This window comes from Stigmatopora nigra, chromosome 6 (assembly GCF_051989575.1).
Source record: "Stigmatopora nigra isolate UIUO_SnigA chromosome 6, RoL_Snig_1.1, whole genome shotgun sequence".
Classification (NCBI taxonomy): domain Eukaryota; kingdom Metazoa; phylum Chordata; class Actinopteri; order Syngnathiformes; family Syngnathidae; genus Stigmatopora; species Stigmatopora nigra.
Window position 1 is genome coordinate 9,009,070 of NC_135513.1, and position 20,192 is coordinate 9,029,261.

Consider the following 20,192-nt stretch of genomic DNA (forward strand, 5'->3'; position numbering starts at 1 on the left):
TCCAAATAGATAAAGACAATAATTAGAATGTAATCTTTTTTTTTTAAACAAAATACCGGTGAACCAATATTAGTGCTGAAATGAATATAAGTAATATGAGCTGTTGTCTGTTGATATGACCAAAGAAAGCCGTGGGAATGAGACACCATAAGAAATATTTGTAATAAGATCACGGGAATAAGAAAGGCAGAGGGGCTTGAACATGCAAGATCTATTGGAGATGGAGGTTCAGAAAGATAAAATGAACAGACTATGAAGAGAGCAAGGATACCAGCAGAAGGAAATTTTAGCTAGATGAAGAAGATTGGTGTGAAATGTTGCAAGGGGAGATATGACTAAAATTGATGGTGGGAATACCACAAAATGTCATTCAGAGACAGGGATGGAATTAAAGGTTAGAGAGGAAAACAAGTTAAAATATAAAATAGGAGGTGTAAGTTATGACGTGGGGTGAAAGGAAGATATGAACTGAGGCTATAAGGCAGACTAAGAGAGAGATGGAAGAAGAGAATGATGGATGGATAGAGGCTGATGAAATGGAGAGGTGGGTTGAGTGTTGATGGATGAAGCCATATCCTGCAGACCCTGGGCATTTTCATAGATCTCTTTGGAGCCCATTCTCTGCTGTGTATGTCTGTCCTACAGTGTAATTTTGTCCCACTGAAATAAAAAAGCACTTGTGGTGTATATGTATGTGTATTTCAAAGAAAGAGAGATTGTGAAAAAGTGATGGTCACACACTCATGGGCATGAACGCATTAAATTACACTGGTGATATTTAAGATATTCTATAGATAAAATTCATATTAGGCTTTTTCTAACAGAACATTTGGATTTCTTGGGAAGAAAAAAAACAACTAAAACACTGGCCGACAGAATAATGAAACTAAACGAAAGTGCACGCCGTGCACAAAGAGGCCGTCTGCCAGCTATTCTCTCTCTGCAGCAACTCTAGCTTTCTGGCTAACAGCGAAATGGGATTTAAACTGTTTTCACACTTTCTTTGGTTTACTTTTACAAAGAAATGTACTACGGGTCAGCAAAGTCCAATCTATTGAATGCAATAAAATACCCACTGAGATGATACTACATCATAAAAACCTTTTAGTACACAATTCCAATCCTCTGATTAACGAAATATTTGAAGTTGGCCGTTGCAAACTTTCATTTTTCTGAAAGTGGCTCTCAAAGAAAAAAAAAGTTTGGAGACGACTGATATCAAAGATAACATGAATGAACTCTAAGCCGAAGGGGGAAAAACAGGAGTACAATAAAGTCTACCGCTTGTCAGGGTTACTTAAAGTACCGATCTAATAGAGATAAATGTCTCGAGTTGGTGGGCAGACGTGAGTGTACGCTCTGGATGGTGGTGTGTGACCTGGATGCATGGATGATAAAAGGTGTCCAAAACAATGAAGGTTAAAGTGGGCAGTTATGGCTGCAAGAGACAAAATTCCCCGTAGTTGGTGTGGTCCACATTGAGTCATAAAACTGAAAAAGACAAGGTGAAGTTTGTTGAGTAACAGACCATAAATGTATGGCAAATAACACGTGAATTGTGAAATTAACATGAGAAGTGGGGAACCCTTAGATTTTAAAATGATCTAACAATCCAAAACCACTCATGATGAGCATTATGGCTTTTAGAGAGGTTGATCAGGCAGGGACATTTGCCTTGAGCAGGCATGGGCAAACTATTCCACAATAAACCACAGTGGGTGTGAGTTTTTGTTCCAATTTATAAGAGAAAATCTTTCCACCAATCTAGTATCTTACAAGTGCAATCAGTGGAATGGAGTCAGGTGCTTCTTGTTTCAACACAAACCTCATTGGTTAATCTGTCTGTGTTGGATCGGTTGGAACAAAAACCTGCCCCCACAGCAGCCCCCGAGAAAACTCCCCATGCCCACCCCTGTTCTAGAGTCAGACGGTGAGGGCAAAAATCAAATTACAATCAGTTTAGGTGACTGCCAATGTTGCTCAAGGATTAAAAATAGTGTTTTATCCATCAATTAAGCATCTTAACTTAAATATTGAGTTCACTTTTAACACATCTGAGATGCATTTTGATGTGTTGTGAAAAACATAAATACTCCATTCAAACTACAGCATAAAATAGAAACCATACTAACCACATAAACTTAAAATCCAAATTTACAGTATAAATAATTTAGATTGCTGTAAAACGTTGAGTTAATGGAGACTGAGCTTTCTTGCTCACCATTACACAGGCACACGCGCACACGCGCTTACACACTTAATATTTTCCCCCACCGCAGAGATAAGCCATAATGAGCTCCACCGGCACCTTCGACACACCTTTCACAGCCCAGCAGCTCTTTTTCTCTTCATCGCCAAATTCTGTCCATCATCTTATCTTCTGGCCTCCCACCTCTATTACTCTTAACCGTTTCTTTACTCTTTGGATTTTCTCACCCCTCCCTTACTTTTTCTTTGCTCTTCCACCTTCTCACCAACTTTGAGCTTTTACATGCCTTCATTTCCTTACACTTTATCTTCCTTTTCCTTTTTGTCAGTTCACTGCACACTGCCACTTTTCACCGTTTTAATATTCATCAACTCATACTCATATTGAAGAATCTGTTGCTGCATAGTTACTTAATGCAGACATTATTAAGTGTTCCGATTCAGTATGTATACTCCCTGTATGAGTATTCAAACTGTGAGCTAAATTGCTTTATTTCTGCTGTCGACTGAAAATATTTGTGTTTGAGATCAAGAGATTCATATGAAACAAGATGTCACACCCCGTGTAAGTATAGGTTTGTGCAAAGGCAAAACTCAAAGCAGGTAAAGCAAACAACACCTGGATGGGGAAGATGATTGGGTGAACTCATGGTGCAGGGATTACAAGTGTAACTAATGTGCTAAAAAGAAGGCAAGGGACAAACTAATGCAAAGCTCAATTCAAATAATTCTTGCTGTCACTGCCAACGGGCGCTCTGACAGATTATACTTAATGTATTCCATGAATGAAATATATAGAATATATTTCTTTTCAAAGTATCGTGAATTGGTTGTTTTGAAATAGATAAGAGCCTGCCTGATGATCGTATGTTGCCACAAAATGCAAAACTAAGGAAATTTGTGTCATGGGGCATCTGTTTATAAAGTGCACAAATACAAAAGCCACTCACAATTAACAATTAAGCCACACTCGGCGAACTGTCCTTCGGCCAAACGTTCGTCAGCGAAATGTCTTTCGGCGAATCGTCCGGTCACCACATTTCGCAACAAAGAATCATGGGGTGTTATCATAAAATAGTTGCATTTCAATCAGAAAAGACAAATGATACTATAATACACATTTCCTTTAGCAACTTTACAATGCTTCATGCTACTGGAAAGTGGAGCTGACCTGAAGAGCACACAAACGGGCCTCTTCGAGTGGAATATCAAGCTGTTTGACCTATGCTTGCTCTCTGTTTTGCTGAAGCATCACTTACTCTGCCACAAACCCCTATGGCAATTAAAGCGATCCAGTAAGTGCAAATCGGCGGGCTCGTTGTCTCTCCACAACGCCGTAAGGGCTACCAACGGGAGAATATACAACCGAAGGAGAGTAATCATCGGAGCGGTGAGTTGTGTATGCTGATCGAGGATAGGTGACAATACATGGAATAGTTATATCTGTTACCCAGATTTGGCACCTTTAAGTGTGGGGACCGGTGATTGTCAGGTGTGATGTCAGTATCACCAGAGCAGGTTTTAGGTTTGCTGACGGTAGCTAGTTCGTGTGTGCAGTGACTTGGCTGTGGATTATTGCTGAAAATATCTCTTGTATCTTTTGTTTAAACAGCTGCCATGGTCTACACTGTGCAGAGTTTAAAGATGCCCTTGTCACAACACAGTGCATAGTAGCAGCATTGTCAGATTATACGGAAGAGATACATACAACCACTGTGGTAGCTGACAAACAACACCAGAGGACAGATGAAATACAAAACCATTTTATGAAGAAAGAATAAAAAACCTGAGCAAATACAAATACCTGAAATATATGAGAAACCCCCTGCTGCGACTGAGTGTTGACGGTGAGTTTTCCCTTTTGACTTTCAGAGCGTCTAATTGTGAATGAGACCAAAACCAGGCTGTGTTGAAATTTCTACACAAATTGCTCATTACCTCATAGGAAGATGATGTTTGCTTTTACTAATGGCACACAATTGTTTGTATTTTACTAAACATCAACACGTACACATTCACATGGCAGTGAGGAAATGTAATTGTACCTCCGGCGTTGGATTCCGCTCAACTAATCACATTGTGGAGTAAGACAACTTGGGAATTTCGCCTGTCAAGCATTTAGCATGCCTCATTTAAAAGATTCACACAACACCTACCAACACCAGAATTGTTGACTATTTGTGCAAAGATGTAAAAAGTTTTTTTTTTTTAACTGTCACTAAGTCTAGATGCTCAGCAGTCCACGATTTGCCAAGTGGTCTATAAAAAAAGAAACAACGTTCAACATGGGTGCTCCTCTCCCCCAGAGTTGCCTTCTGTAAAAATGGCTGCAAGGACATTGCAGCCACTGTATTGTAAATCCATTAATACTTCATTCTCCAGTTTCAATTGGGCCATACCGCGCATGAGATGAGAGAAAAAGTTTCCTGGAAGATGATGCTGCAGCATAAAAGGTGTCCTCAAACTGCTCGTAACACTCATGTATTTTGTCTGCCCTTTTCCTTTGTAATTGTTTTCTATCATTATTTTCCATGTGCTGCTTCTACAAACTCTCCAATATTCCAAATTCTGCTACTCTTTATTCTGCCATCAATCCCACTTAGATTTAGGCTTAGACTTTTTACTTCAACCTTTTCTCCATACAACCTTCCTCATTGCATTTCAATTATCTTGTACCTCCTCTCTTGCAGCTGGCCCTTCATTTCCCTGTCCTCATCTACCTCCATTCTACCCGTGTATTTATGTGTGTTGCATCTGGGTGCTTGTGGTTATTTTTCAGGCAGCAGCCCAGAAGATTGGACTGTCATAATCTATGGTCTTGAGTTATAAGTGTTTCTAAACCAAACCTGGGGACAGGAATATTTGCCTCTTTTCTGTCACTATACTCACTCTCTCTCTCTCTATTTCTTTTTTTTTTTTTTTTTACTTCACCACATATGCCATCGTCGTTCACCTTTCCTCCTATTCTCCAATGTCTCATAATCAGTTTTTGCCAGTGGTCACAATTCAAATCTTTGCTATTGATCACTTGTCATTATATATACATAAATGGATGTTATTTCTCATGCACTAAATTAGACATTTGCCATTTGCGTCTTTAACATTTCACTGGGAAGCAGGCTGAAAGCCCATCTCGTTTAATGTCCATATTTATATTCATCCAATTAGAATGTTGATGACCGCAGAATCAATCATATTCTCATTGAAGTTCTCACTTGATGTTGCACAGCATCAGAAGGGTGCTGTTTTCTCAAGGGTATGAATAAGATTGTGCAACCATTTATGACAGACATTCACATATGTTGATTCATTCATTCATTGTACCATGCATCCTCTTAAGAGTTGTGGTGGTTGCTGGAGCCTATCCCAGCTGACCTTGGGCAGACTACACCCTAGACTGGTGCGCCAGTCAGCCGTTGGGCGCACAGTGAAACAAACAATCATACCACCACCAGCAGGAATTGAGACACATGCAACCACTGTGGTAGCTGACAATCTGTCGATGCCAATATCAGGCAGGTCAACCACTACACAATCAGGTAGCATTCACATACGTATGTTCTTTACTGATAATCATGGGGCACCCATTTATTTACCATTCATTTATTCATTTACAGCACCGTGGGCGGCTGAGTGGCTAGCGTGTTGACCTAACAGTGGGAGACCAGGCTGAACCACTTTATTCTTATTAGGGTCGTGAGGGGTGCTGGAGCCTATCCCAACTGACTTTGGGCCAGAGGCGGGGGACACCACCCTGAATAGTTTGCCAGCCGATTGCAGGGCACAAGGAGACAGAAAACCATACATACTCACACCCATACCTAGGGGCAATTTAGAGTGTCCAATCAGCCTACCATGCATGTTTTGGGATTGTGGTAGGAAACCGGAGTACCTGGAAGGAAACACACTGAGGCCCAGGGAGAACATGCAAACTCCAGGTGGACTGACCAGGATTCGAACCCAGAAACTCAGAGCTGTGAGGTCGACGTGATAACCACTCACCAGCCAGGCCGCCACCTTTCTATTATAACCATGGATTTTACAAAGTCATTAGAAAGAAAGAAATAAAAAAAACATAACAGTCAATCCATTCAACGAATAGCTGAACAGCAAAATTTCGCAGTAACTAGAACAGGCATGCCCAACTCCGGTCCTCGAGGGCCCTTATCCAGTCTGTTTTCCATATTTCCCTCCACCAATACACCCGAATCATATAATCAGGATCGTTATCAAGCTTCTGGACAGCTTACTGATGAGTTGATCATCTGATTCAGGTATGGTAGAGGGAGATATGGAAAGCAAAGTAAATAGGGGTCCTCGAGAACCGTAGTTGGGCAACCCTGAACTAGATTAAATATATGCTGTTAGAAAGATAGTGGGCTACAAGAGGTATAAAAAAAAAAACACAATCAGCCCATGAAGTGGGCATAGTAGAAGTTCATAGTGTACAAAGTCAAGTATGTGTATGCCAGCCTTGTAATTACCAGAAATTGAGGGTCAGTGAATTATCTAAAAACAAGTGTCTTCCTCCCTCACATTAACTAAAGGTTAGGCTAGCTGTGCTGTGGTAGTCTGTTCATAATGCATTATTCATGCTGTGTTGATCTGAAAAGCCAGTCAGGAGCACGTTGGAGGATTATTTTATTGAATTAAAATACCGTGCATGACCAGAATATTCCGTTTTTAGGGGAATCTTTTTCTTTAGATACGAAATGGTTTAATGTGTGCATGAATTCTTCTCTTACAAAGTCAATAAAATTGAGTAACATTCAATATTCTTCTTCAGGCAAAATTCTTGATGGCAATTGGGCTCTCACTTGTATAGTGCTTTTCTACATTCAAGGTATTCAAAGTGCTTTGACATCTCTTCAATCACTTACTGATGACGCAGGTTCAGAAGCAACAGGTGTTTCTGTGCTTTGTTCAAGGATGCTTAGAGATGGAAACAAATAAGGAAGATGGAACCTTCAAGCTTTGATTTGGGAGACAATTACTCTGACTTTTGAACCGTGCCAATATGACTCTGGTTTGACTAACCAGCTAACATTGAAGCATAATTATAATTTTTCAATAGATTTTACGGCAACAAAAGGATGCAAGGGGGTTCTGAAATATTTTGACTTTTTCCTCACCATTTCAATACCTTACACTTGGTGTTTGTCCAAAGGCAGCTTAACTATCAGTTCTTATTAATTTTTTATGTAGGTTTAAAAGGTTAAATGCACAAGATCTAATTTACTGTTTGTTTTTTACTTTATGAAAATGTTTTTGATGGGATTAAATTTAAAAAATGTCAGTTTTATTTCAGTTTAGTTGTGATTTTTATCGACTTGGGCTATGATTTGGGTCGAGGTTCTATTTTAAGCACAGATTAAACTGTTTTCAGCTAAAAGCTTGGTTTTGCAACAAAACAAAGCTTTGTGTGCCTTACCAACCATGTCTAAGAAATTGAGAAGCACTGTACGATCTCTAAATCTAAACTTCCAAACTGTGACCAATGTTTGCATTCCTTCATTCATTTCTCCAGTGTCCAATCCTCACAAGGATTGTGAATATTACTACTGTGTCCAACGATAGTTAATATTTTCACATTAAATTTCAGTTAACAAACAAGCATAATCTACTGCTTATTTCCTCTCTATGCCCTCAGAGCTTTCGTCTGCAACTTTCAGTTAATTTTTTCTAATCAGTGATTACTTTGCGTCTGTGACTGTTTTGCACTTTCCCAGGGGGCATCCTTACCTGATAATCCCCATGAAGGTTATTGTACACAAGAGAGAGAGACACAACACTCATTCAAGTCCACTAAGGGTCTTTCTTATCTCCCCTGTAGTGAATTAAAGGGTCTATTACTTCTCTGTCAATATATACATTAGCTCAGAGTTTGCCTTTGCCAGCAGACATTGACAAAGACATTATTTCGACGGGAGAAAATATCCCAAAACTTTAGATTGATTTAGAAATTTAGGAAGCCACTCATCTGGCAAGAAAGAGCCATGATGATAAAGTCACGCTTTGACATTTTCCACAGGAAAGCTGCACCACACAGGACTGAGATAAGAGGACAAATCTGGCATTGGCAAGAGTATTTGCCTACAAAGTGGACACAGATTTGACAAACACAAAAGTCATTGAACATTTATTGCTGCCTTTGTTGCTTTCTGTTCTGGCTCCTCAGCTATTAAGCTTGATAGGGATTTGACAGAACCCATAATTCCAGAGCTTTTGCCGATATTTAAAGCCTTTTAGCCTCTATTAAACCTTCGCACTTCTGGTAGAAGCGGGACAAATTTAGCGTATCACATTGAGCAACAACACTAGAATAAAATAACTTAGAAAGAGCAAAACTAGCACTACAATAAATGATTGAATTTGTATTTTATATTTTGTTTTAACTCACTTTGTTGTTTCAGAAACAATTGAGCAAAAACACAGGTGATGTGAAAGAAACTTCTTATACTCAATAAACACTTCCTAAAAGCTTTTATCTAATTTTGTAATACAATGTATGTCAGTTTATTTCAGAAAATATGAAGCATTAATTCCTCTATTTATTTGGATTTAACACCACTTTCCTTGACATAACCTGTTTATTTTATGGGATACTGAACCTGAATCAGACATAGAAAAGGGAGGGTAAGACATTTTGCAAAGAATGAAAAAAAATAAAAGAACAAACCTGATTTAAAGTTAGTAAGCTTAGATTTGGGAGATTTGGTGGGGGAGATAATATGAATTCCTTAATCAGTGGCAAACAAGGTAATAAAATAGTAGGTTGTTATGTGATCCAGTATCCTACCATTTATTTTGTGGTACAGGCCATATTATTTCAAATTCCTCAACAATTTAAGGGTGAAATCATTAACAGGACACACACAAAAAATGATAAAATTGTAGATAATTAGTATCTTAACTTTTTTTTCTCTACCATTCCAAACATACAGACAGTGGTCAACTTACCACTAAATTGAGTTGCCGGTCGTATGTCGATCCATGTTGAGAATACTGTACTGTGTAATAAAGTTTTACATGTATCATCTTAGAACTATTTTAGGGGTCAGGAACCTATGGCTAGCGAACCATATGTCTCTTTTGACGAGTGCCAGCCTGTAAAATAAAATGTGGAATCTGCTGAGTCCTGTACGGCCCAATGGGAGCCTTGCATTGGCATACCACTGTGGTGCTGACCCTAAATCTAGCACAGCTTTAGTCATAATTTTTTTTTCGCCTCCCTTGCAATTGGCCTTTCAAGATGCTGGCGCTGCCGGCAGCACAACTGAAAAACTGTCATAGGCAACATTTGCAACGCACTGTCATGATTCATGCTTCTGCAGTCGTAAAGTCGAACAGACATAACTCGCATAGGTCGTAAGTCAACAACTGTCTGTACGGTGAAATAAATATAAAATATATGCAACAATACAAAATCCTTTGAAAAATGCTTTAAATTAATCAGACATTACATATCTAGCCAGACTGCTCGTCTTTGCATGAAAAGTAGTGTTTTTCACAATCTGATACTGATACCGCATCACAATATGGACTACAGTGGCTTTCATTGCCAGCAAATACCTCTAATTTTTGCATATTCAAGATATATGAAAATTATGTATTAAAAACCAGTCAAGTAAAAACATTGTTGCATCCTCAAACAATATTTGTTATTAAGCTTTGCCGTTTACCTTCACTGATTTAGTATTAGCATGTGCTTATATTCAATTGTAATGAAGATCGTGCAAGAGCAACAATAAATATAAAAGTATACGGAATGCACAATAGAGATTGAACTTTAAAATCATTCATGAATGCAAAAGTCTGCATCAGCTAGTCTGGGTCAGATGTTTGTTTACATTGTGTCCTGTCCGGCTAACAGTCAAGTCTTGCTTGGGTAAGCAAGTGATGTCTATCATTTTTTGTTTTTTTTTATATTTCCACTCATCACTGATATTACTGTTGATGGCAGCATAATATTGGAATTGGCAGAAAAATAAAACGAGACAAGACTCCCTTTTGAAGGACCAACATTTTTGTCTATACTAGTGTGGCATTGTGGGTGTGTACGTATGTGTCTGTGTTCTCATGTGTAAATGTGCAGATACAGTGTTTTTTTTTCTGCTATGGAGTCGCAGAAATAGAAAATGCTGACCTCGATCCTCATTATTGAGCTTTGTCTCCAACCAATAGGAATGGCTTACAGTGACACGAGTTTCCGCTCATTTCTACTTGATTCTACATGCACCTGCATAATATGCTGACAGACAGGAAAGTGTAGAAACTTTCTGATTAAAGTTGGAATATGATTTTTTTCAAATGGATCATGTCACAATGTAGGGACTACATATATGCCAGTTTCATATCTTACCAAAGAGTTGAGCTTTCTTTGCGTTTTTTCGAAATTGGAAAAAATAGATGCTGCTGCTGATGATAATGATGATGATGATGATGATAATGATGATAATGATGATGATGAATAAAGCATCATTACACACCACATATATTAAAGGAAAAAATAAACAAATAGAATGACATTATTCATTGAATAGGATTCATCACCTTTAAAAATGTCTTTAAACGCTCTTGTTAAAATAACTTCCCACAACTGCACTAAAACAGACACCATCAGCCTTAGCCCAAAATCAAATTTTTCCTCCACCATTAAACTAGAAAATCAGCCTCATCATGGAATCCAACACCAAAATGCCCAATTTCATCACATATCACATTGGCAATATACTCTTTCCTCCTCAGGCCTGCAAGCAGTCACCTTCATCATTACTGTAAAAGACTACCCCACCAGCATTTTCTCAAATCTTGCTTCTACGGTCCTCCATGGTCCAAGGGTCCTCCAATTTTAATGTGTTCAAAACCTAGCTGACCAGTTGCCTATTTTCCTTCCATTCGGTGAAAGGGTACACATAGAAACATTTAACCACACTCACTCAAAACCACACTACCACCATCGAGCAGTAATAAGTAAACACACAAAAAGATGTATTTTTCATCAGAGTAGTGATTTTTTCTCTGACTTATTATCTTTCTTTTGTCTTGTCTTGCATTAACAATGCTCATTGGGCCATGATATTAAGTGATTAAAAATCACCATATTGCAAGACAAAGAGAAGATAATGCAAACATAATAGGAAAAAAATGAAGGAATGCTAGGGTTGCTTTATTTGTACCTGGAAAGAAGTTGTGTCTGGACTGTAAATATTAGTCTGAGCAAATTGCTTGGTAAAAAATGATGGCAACTCCCAGAAGAAAAGATAAAAAAAACATGTAAACAGTGCAGCTATCTAATAGAAGTTCTTAATTGCTGCAAAGGATAACAGTAGTTTTTGATCAATTATCACGACTTATTGTGAATTCACTTATTCATGTTTTTTTTCTGCTATTAATTATTAAATGTATTTATTTTTTAAACCAATGCATTAAAAGAACAGATAGTGCCATTCTGACACTCATGTGACAGATGTAGCCAAACCTAGACATTTAATTCATAGCTGTTACAATACGCAGCAAAAAGAGCAACCCCTCAATGCCGCTGGAAATTCGGAGCTGGACAAAAGTGCCGTGAGAAGAAGCAATGCTTTAGACCAACCATTCCATCATGGGATACGATGGAAAAGCTGTACACCCTGAACTAGTTGCGAACTAATCACAGTAAATGTGTATTAAAATAGAAATATTAAAAGTTGTGTGTGGTACCACATGTGTTTGTGCGTGTTTTGAGTTTGTGGGTGGTACTGTATTACATTAACATGAAGAACAAAGCCTCTTTGATGGAAATATGCCTTTTCCTCTGACAGCTTGTTCCCATGACAACTGTTGTTCTGGGTGACATAGGCGGAGACACATTCACTTTGGAGTTGGATGCATGCACAGACACACAAACATTAACACTTATACCAATCCTTCTTGAAAGACACAGTCTTTGCTTTTGTGGACCCAAAATATTTCAGAACTCCCTTGCAGCCTTTTGTTGCCCTTGTTGTTTATGTCTTCTCTTTCAACTTGGGGATGCACTGTCATTTCTAAAAGTCCCCCAAGTCAAATGACAACTAACATGTAGGCTTTTGTGTCTTTTTTTCCAAATCTTTTGTCTCCACAGTCGCTTCCGTCTCTCCCCTTTACACTTTTATGTCTACCTCCTACCCAGGTTCTCCACTCTGACTCATTTATTTCATTGTAGCCACTGAAAATGGTTTAAATCAACAAGTGGTGCTCTATCAGCCAATATATTGGTGCATTTACCTGTTTGTTATTTTGCCCTAAGTCAGTTTACCCCTACTTATAACTCAACGTTGAAGCTTTTTCCCCCCCAAACCCCCACAGACAAACCTCTCGTAAATATCTTGGAGGAAGAAGAAAGACTGTTTATGAAGTCAGTGATCTGCTACTTTTTTTTTTCTTCAAAAGGATTATGACAGCTTTTGAATCTTTGCCCATTAGCACTGGAAGTGCGTGCACTGCCATTAGGGGAATCACAAAAGACTTAAGAAGATTTTGCTTTGAAAACAACTCATCAGGTGGAAAAGATGGCTCTTGGCACATCTGATGGAGCTTATTCAGTTCATTGCCTGATCCAAAGAGACCTTTTTTTAGCTTTTCAAACATTACACAACCTTTATGAGCTAAAACAGTTATCTTTAAATGGCGGGTCGGAGGTTAGGCCCTTCACATTTCAATTGTTTTATGCAGGATAATCTTCAATTTATATATCTTGTCTGGCGTCCAGTGCGGTTTCTAACAGGGCACGTATTTGTTTGTTATCCATTGTGTCCGCAAGTGCTTGCGACAATCAAAGCAGCTACGGATAGGCAATGTTCAGTGCTTGGGAATGTGCTTTTTTACCCCAACATTTAGTTTGCTACAATTTGTAGTCCCACTCATTCATGATTAATTCTCTGAACCACTTCACAAGGTTCATGGGGGGTGCTGGAGCCTATCCCAGATATCTACATGCACCAGGAGAAAACCTACGCAAGCCCACGGAGAACACCATTTGTCTTGAGAAGTATTTTGATGTATTGTGTTGTCTAGGTGATAGAGTGTCGGCGTCACAGTTGTTGTTGTTGTTGGGTTGGAGCCTATAGCTAGCTGGAATCGGCTCCAGCACCCCCTGTGACCTTTGTGAGGATAAACGGTTCAAAAAATGAATGAATTAATGTACCAAGGGCTTACGTTATATTTACTCCAAATTGAACATTAGAGAATTTGCACCACTAATGCCTGTTTGCAGTTGACCAATTTTCTTGATGAAGAGAGCAGGCAGAGAGAGCCAGCTTGCATGCCTTGGCATCATTTTTGCGGCCGAGTATAAAATGGACTCCGGCTGAGAATGTAAGTTCATCCGAGCGTAGAAAATGTTTAAATGATTGGAATCCTGATCGGAGCCTCATTAAAGATGTCGAGCTGTAGAGTTCCTGAAGTTCAGTGACCAAGAGTGGCACATTCAGATTTGGTTAAACAGCCTCTTTGGTCGATAAATGTTCATACTGCTCAACCGCAATGCCAGTAGTAGGCAGGTCGGATTTCATCCATTCATTTTTTACCCTGCTTATTCTTGTCAGCGTCGCGGAGAACCTATTCAGACTCTAGGAAATTGGTGGACTACACTCTTAACTGGTTGTAGTTGTGTTGTAGGGTACACAGAGGCAGGTCATTCACTGTCACAAACACAGTGTCACTGAGAGAGAATTTATTCCACGCTGCCCATTGTCACGTGAAATAATCACTGCACCATTGGGTGGCAATTTGGATTTAAACATAACAAATTGAATTTTCAACACTTTGCAAACACAAACAAATCTAATCAATAGATTTGAGGAGATCGAATATCTCCTGGAGAGAACATGGAAAACTATCGCTCAGAGCCCACCTGCTTGCTCCAACCTTCACTTTTGCCTCTCATGAATGTTTCTCATATTGATGCCGGTTTTCAATAAAAATGTGTATCCACACAGATACTATGCATCACTACTATGCTATACTGCACTTTCCATACTTCTTACCAGTTTGATACAATTAGGCAGCCAACTCATTATTCTTTCTTTAAATTTATTTGACATTTCACAAAACAAATAGTTAAACCTGAACGATTTGATTAAGTTATTGAATAGAGATGTGATAAAAGTCAACATGAATCCTAATATCTGAATGGGGTAGGAGTAACTTTGAAGAATCCATGGTTAATTAATGGAGCACGGAGGCGGCCCCGTTCAACGTAATGTAAAACACCCCCTTTCAAATGTACCCACCCGCATCCATCCAATTACGGAAACCCAGCCTGACATGTCTGCCATCCCAGCACAAAATTGGAGATAAAAAAGGGCACATGGGAGTCAGAATCTGGACTAACAAACCGCAATTTGTAACCAGGTGAACACGCAGTACACAAAAAAACAAGAATAGACGACTGGGATGAGCATTTTTTTTGCAAGCGATTTGAAAAGTAGATAGTTTCTTTACCCAAAAACAGGGGGGAACATGCACCATCAGACAGAAGTTTTGACAAAAACATATGGGATTAAATCTTGTTTTGGCAAACGCTTTAGTAAAATGCCATGTAAAATGGGTAATCAAAAGCAACTGTGGAGGGTTGGAGTATTTTTGGAACATGTTTTTTTTCCGTTCGTATCAAATTGAGTGTCGTAAATACACATCCAAACTCTTGGTCTGTCTTTTGCCTGTTTTTGTTTTGAGCTACTCCAGTTTCCTCCCAGATTCCAAAGACATGCATGGTAGACTGATTGGACACTCTAAATTTCCCCTTGGTATGAGTGTGAGCATGAATGTTTGTTTGTCTCCTTGTGCCTTGCGATTGGCTGGGTACAATTTCAGGGTGTCTCCCGCCTCTGTCCCGAAGTCAGCTGGGAAAAGATTCAGTCCCCCCCGCGACCCTAGTGAGGTTAAAGCAGTTCAGAAAATGTGATGAGTACCTGGTCCAGGTCCATTGATGTTGCTGCTAAATGTCTTGACCAGGAGTGGACTAGTCCAGTCCCCAAGACCACCTTTTCCAATCTGTTTTCTATATATCCCTCCTCACTACACCCAAATCTCATGATCAACTCATCAGCCAGCTTTCCAGAAGCTTTATAACGATCTCGATTATTGGATTTGGGTGTGTTAGTGGAGGGAGACATGGAAAACAGACTGGATAGGGGCTCTCGAAGACCGGACTTGGCTACCCTTGATCTTGACCATCGATTGATATGAACAGGCATGCACGTGCACACATTCAGATGAAACGCTCCCTCTTTCCCAAGTCAAGAGCCCGTTGTTTGCCATACATTTTGGAAGGCAGCTGTTGTCAGTAATCCCTACTGGTTTTACGGAAACTGCCTGTAGATGGCACTGTAACATTACAGGAACGTACAGGCGTGTACAGAGCGAGCACAGGCGCGCGTGTGGACGATTGCATTCCTTAAGAATTCACTTTCTGATACAGAACAAAAGAACATGTCACAGTTTGTTCTCTTTTTTTGTTTAACCGTGTAGCCTTTGTCTATTATATGTTTGCCTTTGAGTTTGTGCATGTGTTTGTTTATTATTATTACTATTATGATTGTTGTTATCACAAAACGATTGCAAGTAAGTCTGCATGATTGCTCTTCAAGATTGTCAACATCATTGTGATAATCTGGTCATTTGTTTACAGGTTTCTCAATTCATGAATGTTTAGTCTGAGCCTATCCTATCCAAACTATGGGAAACCGGAGACCCCAAAGAAAACCCATGCAAGGCCAGGGAGAACATGAAAACCCACCTGGAATCGAACCCAGGACCCCAGAGCTTTGAGGCCTAACCACTCATGTTCTGGCCAACCAACGAATATTAAGTAACGTTTTTTTTTTTCAAAAATATGTTGCATATATGATGGATTTCTTGAAATTAATTTCAGTTAATTCATTTATTTTCCATACATCTTATGAGGGTCGTGGGGGGTGATGGAGCCTATCCCAACACCCAAGCAAATGCCATTATTGCGCCGTGAATATTGGGTGCTACATAGTATACCATTTTTTATTCCTACATCATTTCTAAATGTTTTAGGCACTAGAATGATGATCAAATTATTAATCATAGTCAATTGACACACTTGAAAATAAACCTCCCCCTTGTTAGTTTGAAGTAGAGTTTTAATTAATTTTCATTCATTTATAAATTATTTGTGAGTATTAACCTTGCATAGGCCACCATTGCAGTCCATGATTATAAATAAGTAGCAAACCTTGAACACTATATTTTCACTTTTTAGTAAAACATACTATGTCTCTACCTTTCCATGTTTTCAGCAATAATGTCAAATTGGATTTGGGCAATGAATATGAATTATGTGTTTGAAACTTTTGACGCGATCCTGCTTTTGATTTTGATCATCTGAATGGCAAAATTCTAATCATCCATTTGTCAGCAGTTTCACTGTTGACAGATTGTCATCCAAACTCAGTGATGCAAAGACATAGAATCTCTTTTTCCCTTTATCTCACACGGCATGTATTCAGATCTACCCTGAAACTCAAGGTTTCTCTCAAACCAGCAAAGTTAAGAGGCAGTGAGTGTTCACTTGAATTGACATGAAAAAAAAGAAGGTTACTGAAATAGATGACATGCTCAGGGCTGAACACACTCAGGAGCAGATGCAACCACAGCACTTCTGTAATAGTTCCCTGCCCAGTAATAATGGGAATATGTTTGCAGGGTAAATGTGTTCCTGTATCAGTATATTTCTCTTCAGCCTTTTGCAACCTGGTGGCATGATGATGGTATAATCACATCATATTACTTTGAGTTAACATTTCTGTTTTTGTTGCCTATACAGCGGTAATGATCAGGAAATTCTTTATTATGACACAAAATAGATGCCATAACCCCGAACAAAACAAAAACTCTCCAGCACTGTCGCTCTCTATAACATCACTCACACGCAATGGCAAGAACAACATTTAACATAACTTCCTCTCACTACTTCTTGCTTGTTTGGGTCTAATTCTGTGGAAATTACTTGCCTAAAGAAGGATGCCACAAAAGAGTGACAATATGTGTAATATAACTAATTACTTGTAATAAAGTAATGTAGGGCATTACAATTTCTCACTGTAATGTGTAATATATATTTTTGGAGTATAGATGGCCACTGATGGCCAGGTGGCTTTTTACCAAGTGCCTGGTTCATTGCTCATCCCCATTGATGTGCACTTACTGAATTAAAACATGAGAAGAGCCAGTTCACAAAGCACAGCCAATATTGCCAACCTGGCCACTTTTCCAATTGCCATTGCTCCTATTTAGTATATATATACTATTTACTATGTAGCAATATCACTCTTCAACAATCGACATTAACAATTTACCATTCGGGTGGATATTTTAACAGTGTAAATGCTGGACCGAACGTTTGGTCGACCGATGTTTGGTCCCCGGACGTTTCGTCGAATGGATGTTTGTTTTGTCAGGGCATAATTATGAACCTTTTAAAAATACAATAATCCACGTACATGGTTTAGAACCAAAGCAATAGGAAACATTTGACTCCTGTTGGTCAAAAATGAGGGACAGGAAACATCAGATAAAACCCAATTTTACTGAACTCTCTCTTTTTAAGCAAAGAGTCCATGTGATACTAATAAAACTGAGCATGCTGTTACCACTTCTACACTTCAACTCTATTACTACAGTTCTAAATTCCTAAGTAAAATATCTCTTCAAATATTTCCTGTGTTTCACTGTTATAAATACAAAAACCCTCATTTATAATCGCCCAATATGTTTGGAGGATTTATGACGTATGAGCCACAAAGACTCTTTCCTGTAGCTTTATAGGCTTTGGCACACCATAGCCCTGAATAAGGATAAGGCCACTCTACAAAATGGATGGATTCTTAGGCCAAACAGGTAGCACTTTCTATTCTTACGATCCAAGAAAAATAAAACTCTCCATACATGTCTTTGTCCTGGAGTGGAATAGATCCACTAGATGTCAATTGACTTGTTTCTTTTACCAACCACTCACTTTTTTTGACTCCAAACTCTAGCTTTGATTGTTTTTCCTTCCTCATGCTCTCCAACCAACCCTTCTTTATAAACACCACATTGTTCCCTTATCAATAACCCCTCTTTATCTGACATCACTCCTCTAACTGCCATTCTATTTCTATATTCTTTCTCTTTCATTTTCCTGACTCATTCTTCTTTTTCAATTTCCCTGCTTTCCTTCAAACTTCCATCTGTCATTCTACTCAATTTATATTTTGTTGTAATCCATATTCATGTAATTTCTATATGGAAGCCAGTGACTGCTGTTCAGGACTAAAAGGCCTATTACTTTATGGCATAAACTGTAGATCTTGAAAGCTTTCCTGATTTACAATAATAACTTGGGATATGTCCAAAAATACCATTAACTGAAATCGACACGCATATACACTTAAGAGCGCATACACCTAGGGCTATTTTTTGCCATGTTGTGTGAATAATTCCGGTATTCACTATGTGAAAAAATATGTGCATTTCCTTTGTTATTGTTTTTCCAAGAATACTTGATTGGATTCCCACTGTTCCAATTTCAAAGCATTTCCAAAACTGATGCCACCTAGGACATGAGACTTTGTTTATTTCAATGATTTTGTAAAGATTACTGCATCACCCCACGAACCTGGTGAGGATAAGAGGTTTGGAAAATGAATGAATATTGCATCACCTTGAGATTCTGCTTGTATGGTGAAACCAATTGTCGAGGTAAAACAAGCAGGGCTGCATCAGCTATACCCAGAGCATCTGCTCTGAATGTGTCTGAACACATGGAAAACAAAAAAGCACAAACACATTCCCCATGCACATCCATGCTCGTAGGCATATACAGAAATAAATAATCCAATGATAAATAAGATAGATCTTTGCGATGAAAAACGATCCAAAATATGCCCAAATGAGATGATTTAGGAGTCGTAATTGGCTCCCAAACATTGATACTCAATCAATAGTTTTTTTAATTTGCCCATCAACAGATGACATAAGTAACAAAGAGTGTAGTTGAAATGAAAAGACACTTTTGTGTTTGTCTGTGTGGCACAACTTTTATGCAACAACGTGTTTTGGAAACTGAAACTGAATTTTGCCATTCTTATGTTGATTTATGTATCAAGTGCTAATGCAAACTGTAATGTGTCACCTAATAAAAAAGAAGAAATGAAATGAAGGCAACTCATTGTCTAAAGCAAGAATGCATTCAAATTTAGGCAATTCTTATTTTTAATTCAAGAAATGTATGATAAATCATAACAATATGCATATGACTCATACAAACATACATTCTTCCCAAAGTTACAAAAAATGAAAGTGTCATCCTTTCATTGCAAAAGTGTCTGCCTTCAGTAATATCGAGATGTTCGGTCTTCGATATGATTCAGAAGTCAATCTCCAGATTAGAGGGGGACATAAATAGACTGAGAGAAATTAAGCGAGAGAGAAAGATAATTCAAAAAGTTAATGGAGAACAAAATGCATTAACTGCCAATACATCCGCACTAATCTTGTTTGTGTTTGGTAGAGACTTAATTAACAAATAAAGTCATGCAGCTGTGCTTTGTCTTTAAATGTGTCACGCTCAATGTTAGTTTTCATCTGATACGAATCATTTACAAAATGTGAAGTAATTAATGCTAAATCAATTACTACCTGGAGTCATCAAGTCATATTTAACTGTCTTTACACCCCCCATCACCACCAACACACACAACCATACAGACACACACACACACACTCCCTAACTTCTTTAGAAACAATGTCCCATAGAAGTGGGCTACATTCTCAAGGGAGATTAAAGCTCTCTGAAACTTTAGCAAAGATAGGAGCTTCAGGACATGAAACAGAGAAATGCAACAAACAACAAATGTTGAGCCTGAGTCCTGAATCACAAATAGGTGTCCTTGACACTCCCAAAGTAATTCTTCCCTTTTATTATGGAATTTTGTACAAGTGCCCTT